This window comes from Furipterus horrens, unplaced genomic scaffold (genome assembly GCF_987537825.1).
Source record: "Furipterus horrens unplaced genomic scaffold, mFurHor1.1.pri manual_scaffold_5, whole genome shotgun sequence".
NCBI classification, from domain to species: Eukaryota; Metazoa; Chordata; class Mammalia; order Chiroptera; family Furipteridae; genus Furipterus; species Furipterus horrens.
Genome location: NW_028327175.1, coordinates 153,775,764 through 153,787,504, shown reverse-complemented (window position 1 = coordinate 153,787,504; position 11,741 = coordinate 153,775,764). Strand labels below are relative to the sequence as shown.

The 11,741-nt window shown below is 41.8% G+C and overlaps 1 non-coding gene across 1 annotated transcript; it reads right to left on the bottom strand.

Moving 5' to 3' along the window:
• Nucleotides 1-6,802: 6,802 nt before the first annotated feature.
• On the bottom strand, nucleotides 6,803-6,966 carry LOC150010129 (U1 spliceosomal RNA). The gene has a single exon (XR_016511447.1). It is a non-coding gene; the product is annotated as a U1 spliceosomal RNA (small nuclear RNA).
• Between the last annotated feature and the right edge of the window lie 4,775 nt (nucleotides 6,967-11,741).

Here is an 11,741-nt window from a genome sequence, read left to right as displayed (position 1 = left end):
TTGGCATTCTGTCTCAGAACTCACAGGAATGCTCCAGGGTACACTGGTGGGTCTTCTGGTTTTCTCTGGAGCAGGTTTTGAAGGTCCTGCTCCTTATTGGGCCTGGAACAGTTAGAAAGACACCCCTGGGCTTCTGCTGAAGGAACATACCTTTCAGAGTGTTAAGCAGGAAGAGCTATGGTGCTATATGATGGGGATCTAGGTTCCCATTGGAGTCCAATCTGGAAGGGACTCTTTCTGCCAAAAAGAGAAGGTATAACTCCCCAACCATTGCAGGGAGGCGGGCCATATAACCAGCAAAAAGACACTGGGCATTCATCTTAGAGAGACAACCATTTCTAGGTTAGGTAATAAACCAGCAGCCAGTGTCTTTCAGAGTATGTTTGGGGAATCATCTAAACTCCAACCCCAATTGATAAATATTGTACTTGGTACCTGAGAGCAATCACATTAGCAGAGATTGAACATAATGAATTCCAGTAGTAATAAGGGTCCTAAAACAAGGACAATGCCCATTCTGGTCAATAGCACGGGCAAGAACAGCATGGAACAGAGAGGAGCCTGGAAGAAGAGAGCTACGTTGGGCCATGGCAGAGTCTGTTCTAAAATGCTGACTGGTGGTCCCTGCCAGGCCCCAGGAGAAGCTCCTGAGTTTATGTCAGACCCCACAAATTATAGGTGGAATTCGGCTGTACCTTGCTACTACCTTCCTCTCTGAGTTCTTCTCTACTCTCTACCAATGACAACACTACCTGTCCAAGGATAGAAGGAAGTGGTGTGGGGTATACCTGGCAGTCCTTGGAGGGCAGTTGGATTAGGAGGTTTACATCACACAATACTCAAAATCTGTCCATGAAATCTGTGAGATAGATTTCTTCTCCCAACTTATTTTCTGTAGCACCTTCAGTGGGGCTTTTTTTTTCCTCCTGTGATTTGTACTCCCCAGAGCAGTCCTCTGCTGAACTCCACCTTCTCTTTTCTTCTCCTGGGTTTTTTTTTTCTTGGACCTGTCATTCATTCTATGGGGGAAAATGAAGTTTTATCTAATACACACGCACCATATCTGGAGGTTGATTTGTGTGTGTGTGTGCTCATGCATGCGTGTGTGTGTGTGTGTGTGTAAACCAATAGATAATTCTATATCATTCTCAATCCAGTACTTGGGCTCATTCTGAACAAGTCCTTCTGGCATTTTCTTTGTCTAATTGCTCTTCCCCTGTGAGATGGTGGCTGAATGGGTGCCAGCTCAGCGGGGGTGCATCTCACAAGGCTGTTAGGAAGCATGCTACCTGAGGGCCTCTTACTTGCAATGTGGAACTCAGATGGAGAATAGGCCTGGAAGTATGCCACAGAGCCAGGTGAGATGACCATCCAAGGGGCTGTGGGGAAGAGAATGTCATGGGGGCAAGGTGCAAAATGGAAGTCAAGAAATCAGGACAGACAAAGCAAGGGGCGGTGTAAGAGCAAATGGGAGATGGTCCCAGTAGGCAGAGGGCAGCGGCGGTTTGGGCAGGTGCGTGGGGGGAGCCAGGTTCATTGAAGTCTGGGCACACATTTCACATCTGCTATGTCCTTTCCCCTCGTTCTCTCTTTCTATCACTTTGAATCCTCCCCACAAGCCCCACGAGATAGGGATCTTGTCCATCTTGCTCAGAATAATGCTTTGAAAATAGTAGGTGTTCAGTCATCGCTGGTGGACTGCATGATGGGCTTCCACCTCTGAAGCCTCCAACCCAGCTTAGCTTCCTGATTTCTCCCTCTTCTGAACTGAAGTCCTTGGTCACCTGGCAGGAAGCCCTTTTAGTGTGGAAGGCACACAGAACCAAATCCTGGCTCTGCCTCTTACGAAATGTTTCCAAGCCACTGTAATTCTCTCCACCCTCCCCTTTCTCATCTGCAAATAGAAATATTCCTTAGAGGTTTGTAGTGAGACCCATGGGAACAACATGTGGGCATGGAAATCCCTGACACGTTAAGCCACAATTTCAGTAATTATCTCACACTGTCATTTGACGCCACTCAATGGCTTTGAATTCTTTAACTTTTGCACAATAGGAATAGCCATCATTTATGAAGCAACTACCCTCTACCACACATCACTTACATTAGCTCTAATTCTCCATGGGAGGCAGGTCCTAATATCCCTGTATGTGGATGAGAAAACAGAAGCTGGCAAAGGTTAAGGGAACGAGTCAGGCTTGCACCTGTTGTCAGTGCTAGAGTCATAATTTGAACCCTGATCTGTCTGTCATGCGGCTTTCCTGGCCTGCTGGCCTAGAGCAAGTGCTTAGGGTGTGCTCTTAAGGTTATGCTAAGCTTATGGCCAGGAATCATGCCTGACTTTATGTCCTCTTAAGAAATTTAAAGTATCTAATACAATATTGTCACCTTTAGTCATCATGCTGTATATTAGATCTCCAGGGCTTATTCATTTTGCAGGACTGAAACTTTGTACATTTTGACCTACATCGCCACATGTCCCCCTCCCCCAGCTCCTGGCTGCCACCTTTCTACTCTGTGTTTCTCTGAGTTCAACTATTTTATCCAGGAATGACATTTAATTATGTGTGTCTCCAACAGTATCTAATCCCTTGCTTCCTGGTAACTAACAGATATCAATATATTCGCTGGTTTTTAACATCCTGTTAAAAACAGTATTGGATTGTCTGACTCTAAAACTTTGTGATGTTCCCTACAGGTTGCAAGTTTCTTAGCCCCAAGAGGCTGAGTAAACTAAAAGCATGAATAGTCTCAAGAAAGTATTGTATATCTGCACAGTAGAATTGTAAGCTACAGGGGATAATGGGGGAACAGCCCAGGGTATATGGGCACTGTCCAGAAGGACAGACACTTTCCCTGGCCTCGATGGACAGGGGTTCTGACTGGGTTGACATGTGACACCCTGTTTGGCAAGACAGGACGAGAAATGAATCAGTTGCCTCGCACAATGATCTGTGCTATTTCCAAGCTGCCTGGCTCATGAGCACTGCACAATCCAGCAGCCCACTCTAATTTGTCACACCAAAGGGTGCCTTCTTAGTAAACAGTTGTCCACACTTCTGTTTGTTCTGAGTCACCACTTAGTGTTCAAACTGAAATGCCAGTGCAGTCCTTGGAATACACCATGCAGTGGAGGTGGGGCTGGGTGGGGCAGCACTTCCCCTGGAAACTTCCGTGCCCTGCAAGGGACCCTGACCCTCCAGCCAGGCTTCTGCAAGAGATGGAGGCATGGCAGCCCTCCATTCACAGATAGTCCTGCCCCTAGGTAAACAGGAAACCAGGGGGTGAGCCAGTTCAGTGACTTGCGCAAGGTCTCACAAGTCTTTCTGTGACCTGCCTCCTACCGTCTCCCACCTTACCCCCCCATCCCACATGTATCCTTTCCCCCATCAGTGAAGTCATGTTAGCTCCTTGACTGTGTCGTGTTATTTTACTTCTCTTGTTCCCTCAACTTGGAGTGATCTTTCTGCTTCTCCCTGGCTGGTGAACAACTCATTCTCCAAGACCCCACTCAAGCATCCTGTTCTTTTGGAAAGCCCTGCTGACCAGCTGTCATTCACCAGCAATCCCCCGCCCTCATCAGAACAGAGCTGTTCGCTCTGTTCTCCATGCTCCCTGTGCTGTGTCCTCCACATGACTGTGAGCAGCCTGGATAACTGCGTTTGTCAGAAGCCTGTTTGCTTCCCTAGGCCATCGAGTCAAGTGTCAGTTAGGGTTGTGTTCAGTTGCAAGTAACAGAAAGCCTATTTAATCCATAGCTTAGACCAGTTTGGGGTTAATTTTTTGTTTGTTTGTTTGTTTTACATAGCCAAGTTTGCCATAATAACTCCATGATATCATTAGGGACCCAGTTTCCTATCATTATCATGTGGCTTTTTCCTGATGCTTGTTACCCTGTGGTCACAAGATGGCTGCTCCTTCACATATGTACATTCTAGGCTGGACAAAAGATAGGGGTAATGAATAGCAAGCGTTCACTAACCAAGTCTACCCCTTTTACCGAGCTTTTTTGGAAGCCCCACTTAGTGACTCCTGCTTGAATCTTCTTGGTTGGAATAGAATTATATGGTTGCCTGTGGTAAAAAGAATGGGAGGTATAGTTGTGTAACTGGACATTCACAATACAATCAGGGTTCCATTAGGATGGCAGAAAGGGAGAATTGTTATTGGGGAGGCAAGTGTCTACCATATGCAGGGATTGTGTCTCATTTATCGTTCTCTTTTCTAGGACTTAGCATAGGATATGGCACATGGTAAGTACTCAATAAATAAAAGTCCAAGAAAGAAAGAAAGTTTTCTAACCCTTAGACCACACTTACCCAGTGTGGCTCAGCACACCTATGAACTTTCAGACATGAAACAAAGACTTCCAGGGATGGGCGGAAACAAAAGAGGGGGAGATGACTACAGGGGTCTCAGACAGATGTTGAGTGCTCAGTTGGGAATGCATAGCAATGCCTGGGAGCTAGGAGAGAGGGTAGGAAATGCCCTTCCTGAGATGTACAGCTGCATGTTGTCTCTGGGTCCCTTGTTCCCAATTTGTTAAGAACATGTTGGTCACTACATGACTTCAAGAGCCTCACCAGGTTTTGAGACATCTCCAATTTTCCATTCTCTGTAATCAAGAATTTCTCAGCGACAGAGTTAGGTTCACTCTTACTTCCTCTAAAGCCAGACACTATTTTTATATGCCATGCTTGTTCCCAGCTTTTCACGATTATAAACAACTTTGCAATGGACATCCTTGAAATAAATATTGGGGTTTGTCCTTGTACATCTTAATTCTTTTTTTCTTAGTTTAAATTCCAAAAAGTAGAAATCCTAGGTGAAAGGGCATGCTCATTCTTAAGGTTTTCTATGAGTGTTGTCTAACTGCCAGGAAGTCTAGCTTCTTTATACTTCCATCATTATAAGTGGAAGAGTCTGCCACCTTTCAGGGGATGCTTACCTTCTTCTTCTGAAGGTTTCCGTTGTCTGGTAGTCATTCCAAGGGTATAGTCCTTCCTTCCAAAACAGCAGCAGATTAACTCCAAACTGGAAGCAAAGATGGAGAACATCTGATGTTAATATGTCTCAATTTCCTTGCAGATTCTAAGGTTCACTCTGGGAAAAAAGAGGATCATAAATTCTGTATATATAAAAGGAGCATCCATGAACTGCTAGAGAGAGCTCTGAGACAGTTCCCAGGGTGCAGGTGTGATCCTGGAATCATTATTGACTTCTCTCGATTGTTCGCCATCAAGACACCAAGTCCTGTCAGTTTGAACTTCTAATGCCTTGGCACTCAGCCTTCTCTTCTAAGTCACCTTGGCATCTGCCTCTGACCCTTAGTCATCTCCCCCAACTGACTGCTTTGCCAACCATTTCTTTGCTTGTACTCCTTCAATCCATTCTCCACAGCTCCAGGTTGATTTTCGTAGATACCTATTACCATGTCAAAATCCAGCTTCATCCCATGTTTTTAAACCTGTTCTTACAACCTCGCAACTCCCTAAAGTGCCATGTTTTCTCATGTTCATGTGCCCATTGAGGGTTCTACAAGCAGAATTTCTTTCAAGGAGACTCCTTGTTCACTATTTCCCACTCCCCTTTCCCCAGAGAACCATGTTAGAAACCGTCTAGTGGAACTCCTTCATTTTATAGATGAGGAAATTGGAGAATCAGTCCTGAAACACCTTCCCCTTCCTATTCCAAACAGCAAGCTTGCATTTCCTATTAAAATTCAGCTCATTATCATTTTCAGGAAGGCTTGGGACACCCCCTCCTATGTGTCTTCATAGCGCCAGTGCTTGCTTACCATCTTTCTCCGTAACTATTATTTTCCTTTGTATTTTCCTCTTTTTTGACTAGACTGTAAATTTCTTCAGGGTGGGGATTGAGCCTTATTCATATTTCTATTTGTATAGACTCTAATAGTGCTCATAATCGATCGTTGCTCTATGGATGTTTCTTGAATGAATAAATGAATACTGGGTTACAGACCAGAGGAAGGATTGATTGGTGCTGGCAGAGAAAACACATCGATAGTGACTTTCTCCAAGATAATAGGTCTGGAGTATCAGCCTTCTCATCTATATGGCCAGGTGTCTTCCCTTTGGTGACACACCCTGAAGAAGTAGTATAAATTCTGTGTACATAAAGGAAGCATTCATGAACTGCTTGGTGAGGGAGTATGTTTCTCAAGTCATATGCTTCCCTTTGGATTGGAAATAGCTCTTTCCTTCTCAGATCTTGTTTTATTTTTTGTGTGACAATGAAGTCAGGGAACAGATAATACACCTCACCTATATAAGCTATGACAGGGTTTGAAAACGTTTTTGCTTCAGTAACTGTATTTTTTAGAAGTTTCATTTATTAAGTGCTTACGAGGTATTGGCCCTATTTAATCCGTCACATGAATTTATTCCTTACAGTAATCCTAAGGGTTTAGTGTGAATGAAATTTCCAAATGAAAAACCTGAGAGGTGGAGAGGTTAGAAACCTGGTCAAAGCCATGTAGCTGGTAATGGTTTAAAACTGATCTTTTAGCCTCTAGTGCTTGTACCCTTAATTGTAACAGAATACTGTTTTTAAGCACAGTCAGTCCTCTTAACCTCCCAGTAATATAAGCTAGGCTTGTGTTACTATGCCCACTTTACAGATGAGTTCACTGAGCCTGAGCCATAACAGAACTTGCCCAACAGCACCTGTTGAGTAGCATTAAGCAGGTGGCACAAGATTCTGGGTCTCCTGACTCTTAGTGATCTACTAGAACTCGTCAGTTCAGTGGATACAATTTTTTATTTTTATTTTTATTTTTTTTCAGGGGAGCGCGCAAACACAATCCCCCTCTACCACAAATTATGCAGTCAAGTGGCCCACACTTGAGGAAACCGCAGGGGTCAGCACATCCGGAGTGCAATGGATAAGCCTCGCCCTGGGAAAACCACCTTCGTGATCACGGTATCTCCCCTGCCAGGTAAGTATAGTGGACAGAATTTTTTAAAAAGCTTGGAAAGTGCAATTGGGGTTTGTTCAGTGACACATGAAGTTTATGAATAGCCCGCAGCACACAAACTGCTGCTGTGGTCTTCCAAATCTCCAGGCTGCCCAGTGGCCCCTTGCGGAAGCCATTCTAAGGAAACATCGCCCTCTTTAGGCAGATTGGAGGAACAAGCTGGGACTCTGGACATACAGCGCCCATACTGTGCTAAATACCTGCCTAAGAGGCAGAACTGTCCCAGGTGCCTTTCAGATGTCTTCAAACAGCTTGACCTGAGGTAGTGGTGGTGTTATTGTTGTTGATGTTCCATTAAAAAAGTCATTTGTTATCCAGAACTTGCAATTCAAAAATGGCTCTGGTGGTCGGATTAAATCACATATTGATTTCAGCTCTGTGACTTTATAATGCCCTCCTAGGAGGGAATCCTATTGTCTCTCTTCCTCTCTGTCTCTGAGGCAGAGAATAAGGAACCAGGGATGATAACAGAGGCTGCAGTGAGAGGCAGTCAGTGCCAAGCTCAAGGAAAGGGACTGGTCCCGAGTCTCAGCCCATGGGTGGATTGGCCCGTGGCTCACCAGAAGGAGGAGGAGGAGAAGCAGCTTCCACTAAACCTGAGAAGCAGGACTGGAAGAGGGGGATGAGAGGGTAGAGGAACAAGCAGGAAGTGACCTGAGCAAATATGAAGGCCCAAGGAAAAAAAGCACAGGTTGAGATATCTCTTGGCTGTATGCTCATAAAGTCTCTGATATGGAAGAATTCTAGGATTATCAAATCTAAATTCATCTTTGGTTCTCATTCACTCATCTGATATAAATAGTTCTCCAAAGAATCCATATCCCCTTTCTTTTACAGACAATTTTATATATAAGTTAGGGACCAATTTTCTTTCTGTGTGGGGAGCTGACAGGTCATACAGTTACAGTCAAAACAGGAGAGTCTTGCTGCCAGAGGGCTCTCAGTGATCAGCTTGAAGCCCTTTGTTGCACCATAGAATGAGTTGTACTTCCAAAAATTGGATAAGCAACTGATACCAGCTCCTCTCCAAGGCCACCTGGATGGCCTGAGGTGTCCACATGCCCTCCCAGTGAGGCAAACACTCGATGGAATGTGCCCTTTTCCCCACTGGCGCAGGGATCCCTGCTTCTCTCTGGCTCTTACTGTTCCCATCTCTGAAATAAAAAAATTGACAAGATTAGGGGTTCCTGGCTATGCTCGACAGAATCTAGAGAACTTTGGGGTGCAGTCCTCTTGGTCTGTCTCATGGACCAGAGAGGCTTCTCTGGCCTTTGTGTGTCACATTGGGTGCCCATTGAATATTTTGTTTGAACCAAGAGCCCACAGCTCAAAACACGTGTGTAAACTACTGTCTCAGATCGAGGAAACAACGGTGAGCAAAAAATAGATCCCCTTGTACAATATAAAGCATAACTTAAAGGCAGGGGCCTTTGGTCTTCCTCCATAATTTCACCTTGAACACAGAGACCATATCTCATCCTCATCCTTAGATGGGCAGTGGGGATACACACTTTGGCACACATTTAACTTCCTATTTTCTGGTTGCCTCACTTCCTCATGAGAACATGAACCTTGATTGGTGAATATATGATGTTCACAGAGTCTCAAAGTGATAAAGAAAAATGTTTATCATAACTAGATATTAGGACAATTGAACTGACAAATAGGCTTTAAAAATGATTTGTTTATTCATAGGAAAATTTTTCTGAAAGATATAAAAATAATATCATGTTTCACGAATCTTACTTGACAGGTATTTTGTTGAAAAAATAAGATTTCTTGGGAAGAAATACTAAATTTATTATTATCATTTAGTTAACATATGATTTGTGTGGTCTTTTTCAGCATTCATCCACTTGCAGGCATTTGAAAAATAAGAAACTGAGATCGATTGAGAGCATTCTCTGTGACAGGTATTTTTCAGGGCATGTTCACATGCAGCTCTTGTCTCTCTTAATCACTTAATCTTCAGAGCTGTCTTGTAAGAGCTATTCATTAATTTTTAGAGATAACAAAAGTGAAGCTTAATATCTTTCTGAAGTTTATGAAGCCACGTAGAAGTCCACGTTTGAAATCCACAGATATCCTAAAACCTTTCTGTATTTTTCCTACCCTGTGGTGCAACCTCCCCACTTGCTCAATCACCTCTGGGCACATCCCTGAGTAATCATTAGGAAGACCAAGTGATATTTTACCATTTCAAAGGTCACCAGTGGCTTCTCTAACTCTCTAACAGTGAAGGAACAGTGTGTTCATTTCCTGATTTAGCACTCAAGAATACCAATATTCTAGGCAACATCTTCTGCTTTGTAGATAATTTTACCTTGTCCCACCTGGCTACCAAGTTCATCTTACATTAAGGACACAAAGGCTTTTAAAAATAGGATTTCATAATGAAGCAGTTAGGTCTGTAAAAAGAATAAAATGAGCCCCCCCTCCCCCATTATCTCATTCAGGACTTTTGCAAACCAACAAATCAGAGATAATTGATGAAGACTATGTCTCAAGGTCTTCATAATTAAAACCATATATAATTTCCTTGAAAATAGCTATGAAATTCCATATCATAGTGATTATTATCAATAACAATTTTCTAGGAAAATTTTTACTCTGTGATGAAAACTGGTCTTCTCTCTTTAAAAATTCTCATACAAGTACACATCCATGCTTTTGGCTTTCAATTCCCACATTTTCTATTTTCCACCTGAACATTGTCCCACCCTGCACTTCCCCCTCTTTAGTTTTGGAAATCAGATTGTAAAAAACAAAGATAACGATGCAGAATAGTTAAAACAGAATGTTGAAAAAAAATTGGAAGATTCACAATTTCAAAACCTGTTAGAAAACTATAGTAATCAAGATGGTGTGTTAGTGGTGTAGGTATAGACACAGAGATCAATGGAGTAGAACGGATAGTCCAGAAATAAGCCATTACATTCATAATGAGTTGATTTTTGCGAAGAATACTAAAACAGTTCAATGGAGAACGAATAGTCTTTTCAACAAATGATTGCTGGGATAACTGTGTATTCACAAGCAAAAGAAGGAAGTTGGACTTCTATTTCACACTTACATAAAAACTAGTTCAAAATTGATTGTAGACCTAAATGTAAGAGCTAAATCTATAAAATTCCTAGAAGAAACCGTAGGAATAACTTCTTGTGACCCTGGATTTGAGTAATGGTTTCTAAAAGCATGAGTGACAAATATAAATGCACAAATTACACTTCATTAAAATTAAAACTTTTTACCTTTAAAGGACATCATCAAGAAAGTGAAAAGACAACCAGAGAATGAATGAAAATATTTGCAAGTCAAGGTTGTTGATAAGGAATTTCTATCCAGGATATGTAAAGAAATCTTACAACTCAACAATGAAAGAAACATAATTTAAAAGTGAGCAAGGGATTTGAATAGACATTTCTTCAAAAAGATAAATGAATAGCCAAAAAGCACACAAAGGAACATCACTAGCATCAGTGAAATGAAAATAAAAACCACTTCACACTCACTAGGATGGCTAAAATTAAAAACAACCACAACAGGTAATAAGTGTTGGTAAGGATATGAAAATTTTAGAATCCTCACACATTGCTGTGGGATTATAAAATGGTGCCACCACTTTGGAAAGCAGTGTGGCAGTTCCTCAGATTGTTAAAATGAAGTTACCATATGACCCAGCAATTCCACTCCTAAGTATAGACCCAAGAGAACTGAAAGCGCATGTCCACACATAAATCTGTACAAGAATGTTCATAGCAGTGTAATTCATAAAAGTCACAAAGTGGAAATAATCCAGATGTCCATCAGCTGAGAAATGTGTAAGCAAAGTGTAGTATGTCATACAAGATAATATTACTTGGCAATAAAAAGAATGAAGTAATGGTCTGTATTGCTACAACATATTATAGCTGCAACATGGACGGATCCCTAAAACATTGGACTAAGTGAAAGAAGTCACCTATAATAAACCATATATTACATATAATACCATTTATATGATATACCCAGAGGAGTCAAATTCATAGGAACAGAAAGTATATTAGTGGTTGCCCAGAACTGGGGTTAGGGGGTCATGGTGAGTGACTGATAATGGGTATTGGGTTTATTTTGGGGGGTTGAAGTTAGTTAGCAATGATGATTGCACTCTGTGAATATAGCAGAAACCATGAAACCACTGAATGTACACTCTGAAAGCTGAAATTATAATTATAATTAAAATATGTTAATTATATCTCAAGAAGTTTAAAAAAATTAATAGTAACATTGTATAACAAAAATCAGTGAGGCAGAGATGTCACTGCCCAGTCATATGTGTTTTTTCTTCTTCCCAGGCACATAACTAAGTTATTTTCTCCAAACTCCCTTTCAGCCAGGCAGGCCAGGTAACTGGTTCCACCCAGTGAGATATGTACCCAAGTGATACATTACCACTTCCAAGCCTGGACTATAAAAATCTTCCAGTGAAGAAACCTCCATGGAAGTAGAGAGTGGTAGAGCCATGACATGGTGAAACCCGAGTCCCTAAATGACTGCATTGAGATAATAGATTAATGACTTGCACTGAACTATGACACAAGTAAGAAATAAACTTTTATTGTATTTAGCCACTAAAATTTGGAGTTGATTGTTACAATAGTTTGTTTTCTCTAACGAACACCATAAATATGAAAATTATGCCTCACGATCTCTGAAAATGTTCTTAAGAACCATTTATCATTTTTAACTGATAAAGTTAACCTTA